Source organism: Siphateles boraxobius, unplaced genomic scaffold (assembly GCF_051911475.1).
Source record: "Siphateles boraxobius isolate OS27281-9 unplaced genomic scaffold, OSU_SipBor_1 77, whole genome shotgun sequence".
NCBI classification, from domain to species: Eukaryota; Metazoa; Chordata; class Actinopteri; order Cypriniformes; family Leuciscidae; genus Siphateles; species Siphateles boraxobius.
The window spans coordinates 5,414,598-5,426,377 of record NW_027509205.1 but is presented as its reverse complement, the minus strand read 5'-3'; the positions used below and the strand labels follow the sequence as shown (position 1 = coordinate 5,426,377).

At 47.8% G+C, this 11,780-nt stretch overlaps 5 non-coding genes and 2 pseudogenes across 5 annotated transcripts; all 7 read left to right on the top strand.

Moving 5' to 3' along the window:
* The first annotated feature begins 420 nt into the window (after nt 1–420).
* LOC143727511 (U2 spliceosomal RNA) lies at nt 421–556 on the top strand (annotated as a pseudogene).
* Nucleotides 557–5,902: 5,346 nt separating this feature from the next.
* Nucleotides 5,903–6,083, top strand: LOC143727273 (U2 spliceosomal RNA; annotated as a pseudogene).
* Nucleotides 6,084–6,517: 434 nt separating this feature from the next.
* On the top strand, nt 6,518–6,681 carry LOC143726636 (U1 spliceosomal RNA). Its single transcript, XR_013198873.1, has one exon. It is a non-coding gene; the product is annotated as a U1 spliceosomal RNA (small nuclear RNA).
* Nucleotides 6,682–7,809: 1,128 nt separating this feature from the next.
* On the top strand, nt 7,810–8,000 carry LOC143727048 (U2 spliceosomal RNA). The gene has a single exon (XR_013199259.1). It is a non-coding gene; the product is annotated as a U2 spliceosomal RNA (small nuclear RNA).
* A 434-nt stretch (nt 8,001–8,434) lies between these two features.
* LOC143726867 (U1 spliceosomal RNA) lies at nt 8,435–8,598 on the top strand. Its single transcript, XR_013199092.1, has one exon. It is a non-coding gene; the product is annotated as a U1 spliceosomal RNA (small nuclear RNA).
* Nucleotides 8,599–9,726: 1,128 nt separating this feature from the next.
* LOC143727221 (U2 spliceosomal RNA) lies at nt 9,727–9,917 on the top strand. The gene has a single exon (XR_013199426.1). It is a non-coding gene; the product is annotated as a U2 spliceosomal RNA (small nuclear RNA).
* Nucleotides 9,918–10,351: 434 nt separating this feature from the next.
* On the top strand, nt 10,352–10,515 carry LOC143726634 (U1 spliceosomal RNA). The gene has a single exon (XR_013198872.1). It is a non-coding gene; the product is annotated as a U1 spliceosomal RNA (small nuclear RNA).
* Nucleotides 10,516–11,780: the final 1,265 nt, after the last annotated feature.

Sequence of the window (11,780 nt, the reverse complement as noted above, 5' to 3'; positions counted from 1 at the left end):
CCCGAGCCAAGGATTCCGGTGATGTAAGACACTTGGGTCTGCGACGGACGGTTCAGGAGTTACGAGGCATTTCGTACTTCTGATCGCTGCAGCGCCACCTTGGGGCCGATTGGGCCGAGCCTTGGTGATGTTGTAGACCGGGCGGGTACTACCATCCCTCAAGAGTTTCAAGTCTCTACGACGTACGCTTTGGTCTGCCCGCTCACTTTTAGGGCAGAATGTTTGTTGGTCCAAAATCCCAGGTTGCACTCCAAAGTGTCGTGTTGTGCGCTCTGCTGTGATCCATTTTCGGTGTCAACAGTCAAGCTGAGCTTGTATTGCTGTGAGCTGAGCTTGTTTGCTGGCGACCTTTAGACCCTCTCGCCACGGCCCAGGTGGGCGTGGCCTTTGACGGCTCCCCCGCCTCTGCGTCATTGTGTCATCGCTTCTCGGCCTTTTGGCTAAGATCAAGTGTAGTATCTGTTCTTATTGGTAGAGACAGCGATCGCCTCTTGTTGGACTTGGTCTCGTGTGTTGCTTGTCACACGGGACACACACCCTTCAGGAGGTACATTGACAAGCGGCTTTTAATTGACGACTCGTTCTACGAGGAATCTTCTGGTTTTAAGGTAAGCAGGTTTTAATTTATTTATTGTATATTTATTGTTGGGTTTTAGCCGCAGCAGGCTAGTGGTGCCTCCAACATGTCGGCTGCTCGTGCCGGCATGAGGAGGCACCACAGCGTGCGTTTTAAATTTAAACCAAAAGAGGATGGCACTCTCCGGGTCATGTCCAGGCTGGACTTTTCTAGGAAGTGCATCCAACAGTTACTCGGTTTTAAGGTTGTGGACATAAACTGCCTGTTGACTCTGCCCCTGAATCATGGCTTTGATGTAAGTTTTGCTTCTGCTTCCTTGCTAAGTACTTTTTGGACTCGATTTGAAATGTGTAAAGCCAATTTCTCCATGTTCACTGTGGAAAAACTGACTGATAATTCACTGAAAGTTGTGATTGTCAGGATGTTTAATGAAACAGTTAGTGGAGAAGATATTTCTGTATGGTTGGCAAGATATTGCTCTATTCGTGGACAACCAGTCAAGGTTTTAGATGAAGACGGTATCTGGAGCTGTGCGTGGAGAGTGCCCATTAAACAATGGGCAGATCCCAACAGCTACCATGGCCTGAGTCAAATACCTTCTATGATTGTGTTGGGAGAGAATAGAGGCTACATCCATTACCAAGGGATGCCCAAGCTATGCCGCAAGTGTGGCAAACTTGGACATCTCGCCGAGGCATGCCAAGAAGTAGTGTGTAGGAAGTGCAGAGAAATTGGGCACATTTTTGAAGAGTGCCAAAATGGCAGAAAGTGCAACCTCTGTGGAGAATCATCCCATCTCTACAGAGACTGCCCTAAAAGTTTTGCCAACAAGTTAAAAAGCAACAAAATGGCCGCCCCACCCAAAGAACAAACAATTGAGGAGGCGGGCCCCGAGGTTTCGGCGGGAAATTCAAACCCCCAGCCAGCCTCAGGGATTGGACAGGAAAGAGGAAGTGGGGCGGCCACAGGGGCGGAGTCAATTCTGGCAGTTGGTGAGGGGGAGGAAGCCAATCCTCAAAATGAAATTGAAAAAGTAGACAGTATGGAGGATGAAGAGGAGGAAATGGCTTCCTCCCTAGTAACCGTGTCTGAGGTTAGTGTGTCCACGAGTGGGAGTGAAACAGATGTTTCGCTCCCCAATGCTCAAGTGCAGAAAAGAACTGCGAGATCTCCTCTGGTTCAAACAGAGGAGAAAAAGCTGCGGGTAGCGCATCGGCTAGATAGTTCCCCCATGGAAGATCTAGACCGTATGTGGCCCGCAGAATCTCCTAATGAAGTCTCTTTTCTGCATTTCAAGCTAAGAACATCATCGCCAAAGGATTCGCAAGAGGCCTTCTCTGCGAGCCCTGAGGCGTCAAGCACTTGCCCCCCTGATCCCAGCTCATCTGGGGAAAAGGGAAGGCAAGTGCAACAAGAAATAACATGATTTTAATTATACCTCTGTAGTCCCTTGGTTGCTTTTAAATGTCTCACACCCTTTTAACCATACTGCTCATGGCTCTCACTATCTCCACAATCAATGTGAGAAGTGTGAAGAGCAATATACGAGCACAGAGTGTGTTATCCTTTTTAAAATCTTTTAAGTCAGATGTGTTTTTATTGCAAGAATGTGGTCTGCCTTTTTTAACAAATTACAGGAAGTGGGAGGAGATTTGGACCCCAGGACTTTCCATCTGGAGTGGGTCCAATTTTAACAAAAATGACGGTGTTGCTATTTTAGTAAAAAATCCCCATGTTTTGGTGAAGGGCAGCACTGTGGTGAGGGATGGGCGGGCAATTTTAGCTAATCTGACTTTTTTAGGTAAGGATTTTAACATTTTAAATGTGTATGGTTTTACAGGTAAAAACAACAGGTATGAGCTTTTAGAAGACCTGCAGCCCCACATGCTCGGGAGGGCTCCCCTAGTGGTAGCAGGGGATTTTAATTGTGTTTTATCAAGACAGGATAGAAAGAGGGTAGGAGAGGATTTTAAGGTCGACAAGACATCGGTTTTATTACAAAATATAGTCAAAGATTTTAAGTTAGTTGACTGCTTTAAAACAATGCATCAAAGAGAGGAGGGCTTCACCTGGTTCAGTGGTGATGGCGCCAGAGCCTCTCGAATTGACTATGTTTTTACAAGGGACTGCCCGCCGACCGATGCTACATTGAGCCCCCTCTTCTTTTCTGATCACATGATGCTCTCCTGCACCCTTTCACTACCCACGGGTGTGACCGTAGGGGGAGGGCTGTGGAAGCTGAACTGCTCCCTATTAGAGGATGAGGAAGTGATTAGTGAATATAGGGAGCAGTTCAGCCAATGGCAGACCCTCCAAGACTTTTTCGACTCACGTGCACAGTGGTGGGAGATGGTGAAACAAAGGACAGGACGGTTTTTTAAACAAATTGGAAAAGAAAAAAAGAATAAAGAAAAAAGACGCATGATGGGGCTGCAAAAAAGACTGCAGAGATATTTTAACCTTTTAAACAGTGGATTGGATTTTACAGAAGAAATTAAAGAAGTAAAGAAAGAAATGTCAGATTTGTCCGAAACAAAGACTAAAGGTGTCATTTTAAGATGTAAGGAGAGAGAAATAGAAGAAGGGGAAAAGTGTACTAGATATTTTTTTAAAAAGACAATAACACGGGGAGGGTCAATTAATACTTTAAAAACTTTTACAGGTGGGGAGGTAAATACAACAGATCTGATTTTAGGGGAAATTGAAAGTTTTTACAATAATTTATACAGCACTAAAGAGGTACACAATGGCATCTTAGAGGAAGTTTTAGGGTTTTTAGACAAAAAGGTAAAGAGTCCAGATGTGCTTTTATCCCAAGATTTTACTCTTTTAGAAATGCACAAAGCGCTAAAAGGTTTTAAAAAGGGGAAGTCCCCAGGCTTGGATGGACTCCCCTTTGAGTTTTATCTGACTTTCTGGGACATTTTAGCACACGACTTATTGACAGTTTTTAAAGAACTTGAGACTCTTGACAGACTTCCAGACAGCTTTAGAGTAGGGATAGTTACATTACTATACAAAAAAGGGGACAAGACTGACCTGAGAAACTGGCGACCAATCACTCTTTTAAATTATGATTGTAAACTTTTTAGTAAGATTTTAGCAACACGTATGTCGACTGTTTTAGAGGACGTAATCCACCTGGATCAAGCATGCGCTGTGCCCGGCAGGAAGATCACGGACAGCCTGGTACTGATCAGAGACGCCATCTGTTTTGCGAGAGACAGAAACATTCGGCTAGTAGTCCTAAATTTAGATTTCGAAAAAGCCTTTGATCGCGTCTCGCACCAGTACCTGTTCCAGGTACTGGAAAAAATGGGGTTTCCTGGGAGGTTTATAGCCTGGGTGGGACTGCTGTACAACGATCTGTCTAGCAGAATTTTGGTTAACGGGCATTTATCCAAAGCTGTAAAACTCTACAGCGGCGTCCGTCAGGGGTGTCCTTTATCTCCCCTTCTGTATGTGGCTTGTATTGAGCCACTGGCACAAATCTTGAGAAGGGATAAATGGATTAAAGGACTAGACATCCCAGGGACTGGTGGACTGACGACGACCTGTGTTTTATATATGGATGACGTGACCCTTTTAGCGACTGACCTTTTATCAGTACGAAGAGCAATGGACTTGACTGACTGGTACGGTCGGGCCTCGGGCGCCAAGCTCAATAGGAGTAAGTCCGAGGCCCAGCTCTTCGGGCCGTGGGGGAACGTGGACACAGTTGGACTAGATTTGGATTTTAAAGACAATGATTTGAAAATTTTAGGTGTAAAATTTGACAGAGAGGGTGGAGGACAAGGAAACTGGACTGACATGTTAGGGAAAGTCAGGCAAAGACTGGGCTTTTGGGGACTGAGACAATTGACGTTTGAAGGCAAGATTTTAATTTTTAAAGCTGTGATTTTACCACTGATTTTACTTGTCTGTTCTGTTTTTAGTCCCCCAAGACGATTCCTGGCCAACCTGGAGAGGGCGGTATTTTATTTCCTGTGGGGGTCCAAGTGGGAACGACTAAAGAGGGAGGTCGTCAAAAAGAAAAAAGAGAATGGCGGGAAAGGCCTCCCAGACCCCCACCTGTTTTTAGGCAGCCGCTTTGCCGCCCTCCACATCCAGTACGCACTGACCCCATCCAGAGAACACAAGACAGCAGCCATGACCCGATTCTGGATGGGGTCATACCTAAGAACTTTGAAAATTTTACCCATTGATCTTAAAAGTCCTGTGTCTTTTAATTTGTCAAAAGAGCATAGTTTTATTAAGAAATTTTTAAAGAAATATCTTTTAGAGACAAATGATGCCACCATTTTAACTAACCATAAGTCTCTTATCTCTCTTGTGCAGGATCGAGAATCGGTGAGCCCGGTTCCAGGCCTCACACTAGGTGAGGCCAAAGATGTTTGGAGGAACGCAGCCCACCCAGCTCTCCAGAACAGGCTTAAAGACTTGTCGTGGATGGTGGCTCATGAGATCCTCCCGGTCAGGGCGGTTATGCACTCCAGAGGCATGGCCAAAAACTCCACCTGCCCACGGTCCGGATGTGGTTCCCCGGAGACCGTTCGACATCTGCTCTGGGAGTGCGGCGAAGCGCGGGACCTGTGGGCCAAGACCGGCCCCCTGTTTTTCCCGTGCCTGCCAGCGGGTGGGGCCCAGGTGGACTACAAGCTCGCCATCCTGGGGGTGGGTCAGGGCTTGAAGGAGCTGACACAACCAAAATTTTCCTCGCTCTGGCTCACCCTAAACGTGATCAAGGATGCCATCTGGGTCACCAGAAATCTGCTGGTGGGGAAACGCGTGACGGTCCCCCTCCACGCGTGCGAGCAGAAAATAAGATCAACGCTGCAGGGTGGGCCGCACGTCGTTATTCGGATGGGGGGGCCGGGGTCACACGTAGAAGGTCCCGGCCGCCACCGACCCTGGCCGCCCGTAGATGCACCCTCACCACACCGGCTACGGGAACAGCGGGCCAGCGGGCCGGAGGAGAGGGGATCTCCGCTGGGCACCAGAAGCGGGGAGTCTGGGGCCTGTTCTGGAGACCTGGAGTGAATGGACAATCTTGATAGGGACTCACCCTCGATCCTGTACAAGAGATGTTTTATTTGGCATATTTTATTGTTTTATTGTTTTATATTTGCATTCCTATTTTATTTTAATCCATTTTACCTTTACTTTAAAACAACACACAACATACATGGACTTTTACACAACACATCAACATAACTGATTTTTAACTGTAACTTATGTCCTTTTTGTTGTTTTAAGATATGTGCAAAAATGTGATTTTATAAGGAAAAAATGGATATTGAAAGAATGGAATGAAACAATGTGACAATAAACTTTTTTCGAAAAAAAAAAAAAATCTGTTCTTATCAGTTTAATATCTGATACGTGCCCTACCCGGGCACCATATATTAAATTGATTTTTGGAACTGGGAGATGGAAGAGGGGCTTGCTCCGTCCACTCCACGCATCGACCCGGTATTGCAGTACTTCTGGGAACGGTGCACCCCCAAAAACTGTGTTCAATGAAAGAGATGTTTTAGTCTTGTGTGGCAGCAGGTGTTAATGGAAGTAACGTATATTGCTGTGTATGGGTGCTTTAAAGGTGTTGTAGGTGATCATATGCTATACAGGTAATGGTGGTGTGAGAGGGAAAAAAAAACAACAACTCTGTTCTTATCTCGTTTAACATCTGATTCGTCCACTATCCGGTGACCGCGTATGAAATTGATTTTTGGCTCATGGATCCGGAGCATGAAAACAACATCATCCACAACAACAACAGCAAAAGAGCCCGACTCTGCAGGTTTTTGATGTCTCTCTCTTATCTCTTGGAGTTTTTACGAATGAGCTGATGAGTTGAATCAGGTGTGTGTTTGATTGTCCGACCGTTGGTGAGGATTGCGGAGAGGGACACGGTGCCTCTGACGGGAGGCCTGGGAATTCATACTTACCTGGCAGGGGAGACACCATGATCAGGAAGGTGGTTCACCCAGGGCGAGGCTCGGCCATTGCACTCCGGTTGTGCTGACCCCTGCGAATTCCCCAAATGTGGGAATCTCGACTGCATAATTTATGGTAGTGGGGGACTGCGTTCGCGCTCTCCCCTGGACACACTGGTTAAAAGAGCAGATTGTTCGAGTTCCTCTTCTTCTGGTAGTTAACGACCTAGGAAGTCCAGAGAATTGAACTGCAGTGGTTGATCGAGAGATGTAAAACTCTCAACCTAGGACCAGTCTGCAAAAGTAGGGCTGTTTTTTAGTTTTTTTTTTCATCATTCTTCAAATAATCTCCATTATTCAACCAGCGCTTTTATTGGCAGCAGTGGTCCTAGAAGCAAAGTTGTTCCGAATGAGGAGTTCTATCATGTGGTATGAATACCTTGTGCATGTGTGAAAAATCACCTGACATACAGTCGCCTATGGCCGTATTCATGTTGTTGTTTTTACTGTTTACAGCGCCACCAAGTGGCCAGTCGCCACATCCCTTTTCACCTGAGCACAGGCTGAGCCCGTGCACAGGTGTACCGACTTGGGTGTAATTGTCTCATTCCGTTGGAGAGTTATGGCCATTTAAGTAAAGCCCGCCTCGCCCACTCCCAACGTTTTGGCGTCCCGTCGCCAACGTGAATCGAAATTCCGACTTTTTTCCCCATCGCTGTCGGCAATCAGACTCCAGGGAATCTTTCTGCACCGGTTTGGGTCAGATCGGGCGAAAGACCTAGGACTAGTGTGCAAAAGTAGCTTTTTCACAAAATCCCAAATACCCGAAAATCTCGCCAGCGCAACCATCGAATCCGAGGCCTGCGTCTTGTTCGGCCCGAGCCAAGGATTCCGGTGATGTAAGACACTTGGGTCTGCGACGGACGGTTCAGGAGTTACGAGGCATTTCGTACTTCTGATCGCTGCAGCGCCACCTTGGGGCCGATTGGGCCGAGCCTTGGTGATGTTGTAGACCGGGCGGGTACTACCATCCCTCAAGAGTTTCAAGTCTCTACGACGTACGCTTTGGTCTGCCCGCTCACTTTTAGGGCAGAATGTTTGTTGGTCCAAAATCCCAGGTTGCACTCCAAAGTGTCGTGTTGTGCGCTCTGCTGTGATCCCTTTTCGGTGTCAACAGTCAAGCTGAGCTTGTATTGCTGTGAGCTGAGCTTGTTTGCTGGCGACCTTTAGACCCTCTCGCCACGGCCCAGGTGGGCGTGGCCTTTGACGGCTCCCCCGCCTCTGCGTCATTGTGTCATCGCTTCTCGGCCTTTTGGCTAAGATCAAGTGTAGTATCTGTTCTTATCAGTTTAATATCTGATACGTGCCCTACCCGGGCACCATATATTAAATTGATTTTTGGAACTGGGAGATGGAAGAGGGGCTTGCTCCGTCCACTCCACGCATCGACCCGGTATTGCAGTACTTCTGGGAACGGTGCACCCCCAAAAACTGTGTTCAATGAAAGAGATGTTTTAGTCTTGTGTGGCAGCAGGTGTTAATGGAAGTAACGTATATTGCTGTGTATGGGTGCTTTAAAGGTGTTGTAGGTGATCATATGCTATACAGGTAATGGTGGTGTGAGAGGGAAAAAAAAACAACAACTCTGTTCTTATCTCGTTTAACATCTGATTCGTCCACTATCCGGTGACCGCGTATGAAATTGATTTTTGGCTCATGGATCCGGAGCATGAAAACAACATCATCCACAACAACAACAGCAAAAGAGCCCGACTCTGCAGGTTTTTGATGTCTCTCTCTTATCTCTTGGAGTTTTTACGAATGAGCTGATGAGTTGAATCAGGTGTGTGTTTGATTGTCCGACCGTTGGTGAGGATTGCGGAGAGGGACAAGGTGCCTCTGACGGGAGGCCTGGGAATTCATACTTACCTGGCAGGGGAGACACCATGATCAGGAAGGTGGTTCACCCAGGGCGAGGCTCTGCCATTGCACTCCGGTTGTGCTGACCCCTGCGAATTCCCCAAATGTGGGAATCTCGACTGCATAATTTATGGTAGTGGGGGACTGCGTTCGCGCTCTCCCCTGGACACACTGGTTAAAAGAGCAGATTGTTCGAGTTCCTCTTCTTCTGGTAGTTAACGACCTAGGAAGTCCAGGGAATTGAACTGCAGTGGTTGATCGAGAGATGTAAAACTCTCAACCTAGGACCAGTCTGCAAAGGTAGGGCTGTTTTTTAGTTTTTTTTTTCATCATTCTTCAAATAATCTCCATTATTCAACCAGCGCTTTTATTGGCAGCAGTGGTCCTAGAAGCAAAGTTGTTCCGAATGAGGAGTTCTATCATGTGGTATGAATACCTTGTGCATGTGTGAAAAATCACCTGACATACAGTCGCCTATGGCCGTATTCATGTTGTTGTTTTTACTGTTTACAGCGCCACCAAGTGGCCAGTCGCCACATCCCTTTTCACCTGAGCACAGGCTGAGCCCGTGCACAGGTGTACCGACTTGGGTGTAATTGTCTCATTCCGTTGGAGAGTTATGGCCATTTAAGTAAAGCCCGCCTCGCCCACTCCCAACGTTTTGGCGTCCCGTCGCCAACGTGAATCGAAATTCCGACTTTTTTCCCCATCGCTGTCGGCAATCAGACTCCAGGGAATCTTTCTGCACCGGTTTGGGTCAGATCGGGCGAAAGACCTAGGACTAGTGTGCAAAAGTAGCTTTTTCACAAAATCCCAAATACCCGAAAATCTCGCCAGCGCAACCATCGAATCCGAGGCCTGCGTCTTGTTCGGCCCGAGCCAAGGATTCCGGTGATGTAAGACACTTGGGTCTGCGACGGACGGTTCAGGAGTTACGAGGCATTTCGTACTTCTGATCGCTGCAGCGCCACCTTGGGGCCGATTGGGCCGAGCCTTGGTGATGTTGTAGACCGGGCGGGTACTACCATCCCTCAAGAGTTTCAAGTCTCTACGACGTACGCTTTGGTCTGCCCGCTCACTTTTAGGGCAGAATGTTTGTTGGTCCAAAATCCCAGGTTGCACTCCAAAGTGTCGTGTTGTGCGCTCTGCTGTGATCCATTTTCGGTGTCAACAGTCAAGCTGAGCTTGTATTGCTGTGAGCTGAGCTTGTTTGTTGGCGACCTTTAGACCCTCTCGCCACGGCCCAGGTGGGCGTGGCCTTTGACGGCTCCCCCGCCTCTGCGTCATTGTGTCATCGCTTCTCGGCCTTTTGGCTAAGATCAAGTGTAGTATCTGTTCTTATCAGTTTAATATCTGATACGTGCCCTACCCGGGCACCATATATTAAATTGATTTTTGGAACTGGAAGATGGAAGAGGGGCTTGCTCCGTCCACTCCACGCATCGACCCGGTATTGCAGTACTTCTGGGAACGGTGCACCCCCAAAAACTGTGTTCAATGAAAGAGATGTTTTAGTCTTGTGTGGCAGCAGGTGTTAATGGAAGTAACGTATATTGCTGTGTATGGGTGCTTTAAAGGTGTTGTAGGTGATCATATGCTATACAGGTAATGGTGGTGTGAGAGGGAAAAAAAAACAACAACTCTGTTCTTATCTCGTTTAACATCTGATTCGTCCACTATCCGGTGACCGCGTATGAAATTGATTTTTGGCTCATGGATCCGGAGCATGAAAACAACATCATCCACAACAACAACAGCAAAAGAGCCCGACTCTGCAGGTTTTTGATGTCTCTCTCTTATCTCTTGGAGTTTTTACGAATGAGCTGATGAGTTGAATCAGGTGTGTGTTTGATTGTCCGACCGTTGGTGAGGATTGCGGAGAGGGACACGGTGCCTCTGACGGGAGGCCTGGGAATTCATACTTACCTGGCAGGGGAGACACCATGATCAGGAAGGTGGTTCACCCAGGGCGAGGCTCGGCCATTGCACTCCGGTTGTGCTGACCCCTGCGAATTCCCCAAATGTGGGAATCTCGACTGCATAATTTATGGTAGTGGGGGACTGCGTTCGCGCTCTCCCCTGGACACACTGGTTAAAAGAGCAGATTGTTCGAGTTCCTCTTCTTCTGGTAGTTAACGACCTAGGAAGTCCAGGGAATTGAACTGCAGTGGTTGATCGAGAGATGTAAAACTCTCAACCTAGGACCAGTCTGCAAAGGTAGGGCTGTTTTTTAGTTTTTTTTTTCATCATTCTTCAAATAATCTCCATTATTCAACCAGCGCTTTTATTGGCAGCAGTGGTCCTAGAAGCAAAGTTGTTCCGAATGAGGAGTTCTATCATGTGGTATGAATACCTTGTGCATGTGTGAAAAATCACCTGACATACAGTCGCCTATGGCCGTATTCATGTTGTTGTTTTTACTGTTTACAGCGCCACCAAGTGGCCAGTCGCCACATCCCTTTTCACCTGAGCACAGGCTGAGCCCGTGCACAGGTGTACCGACTTGGGTGTAATTGTCTCATTCCGTTGGAGAGTTATGGCCATTTAAGTAAAGCCCGCCTCGCCCACTCCCAACGTTTTGGCGTCCCGTCGCCAACGTGAATCGAAATTCCGACTTTTTTCCCCATCGCTGTCGGCAATCAGACTCCAGGGAATCTTTCTGCACCGGTTTGGGTCAGATCGGGCGAAAGACCTAGGACTAGTGTGCAAAAGTAGCTTTTTCACAAAATCCCAAATACCCGAAAATCTCGCCAGCGCAACCATCGAATCCGAGGCCTGCGTCTTGTTCGGCCCGAGCCAAGGATTCCGGTGATGTAAGACACTTGGGTCTGCGACGGACGGTTCAGGAGTTACGAGGCATTTCGTACTTCTGATCGCTGCAGCGCCACCTTGGGGCCGATTGGGCCGAGCCTTGGTGATGTTGTAGACCGGGCGGGTACTACCATCCCTCAAGAGTTTCAAGTCTCTACGACGTACGCTTTGGTCTGCCCGCTCACTTTTAGGGCAGAATGTTTGTTGGTCCAAAATCCCAGGTTGCACTCCAAAGTGTCGTGTTGTGCGCTCTGCTGTGATCCATTTTCGGTGTCAACAGTCAAGCTGAGCTTGTATTGCTGTGAGCTGAGCTTGTTTGTTGGCGACCTTTAGACCCTCTCGCCACGGCCCAGGTGGGCGTGGCCTTTGACGGCTCCCCCGCCTCTGCGTCATTGTGTCATCGCTTCTCGGCCTTTTGGCTAAGATCAAGTGTCTGGTCCTAGGGTAGAGACAGCGATCGCCTCTTGGAGGTTTTTCCGGCTTGGGTCCTTCAGTGACTTGAGCCCCAAACTTTTGAGAGGTACATTGATCCAGCT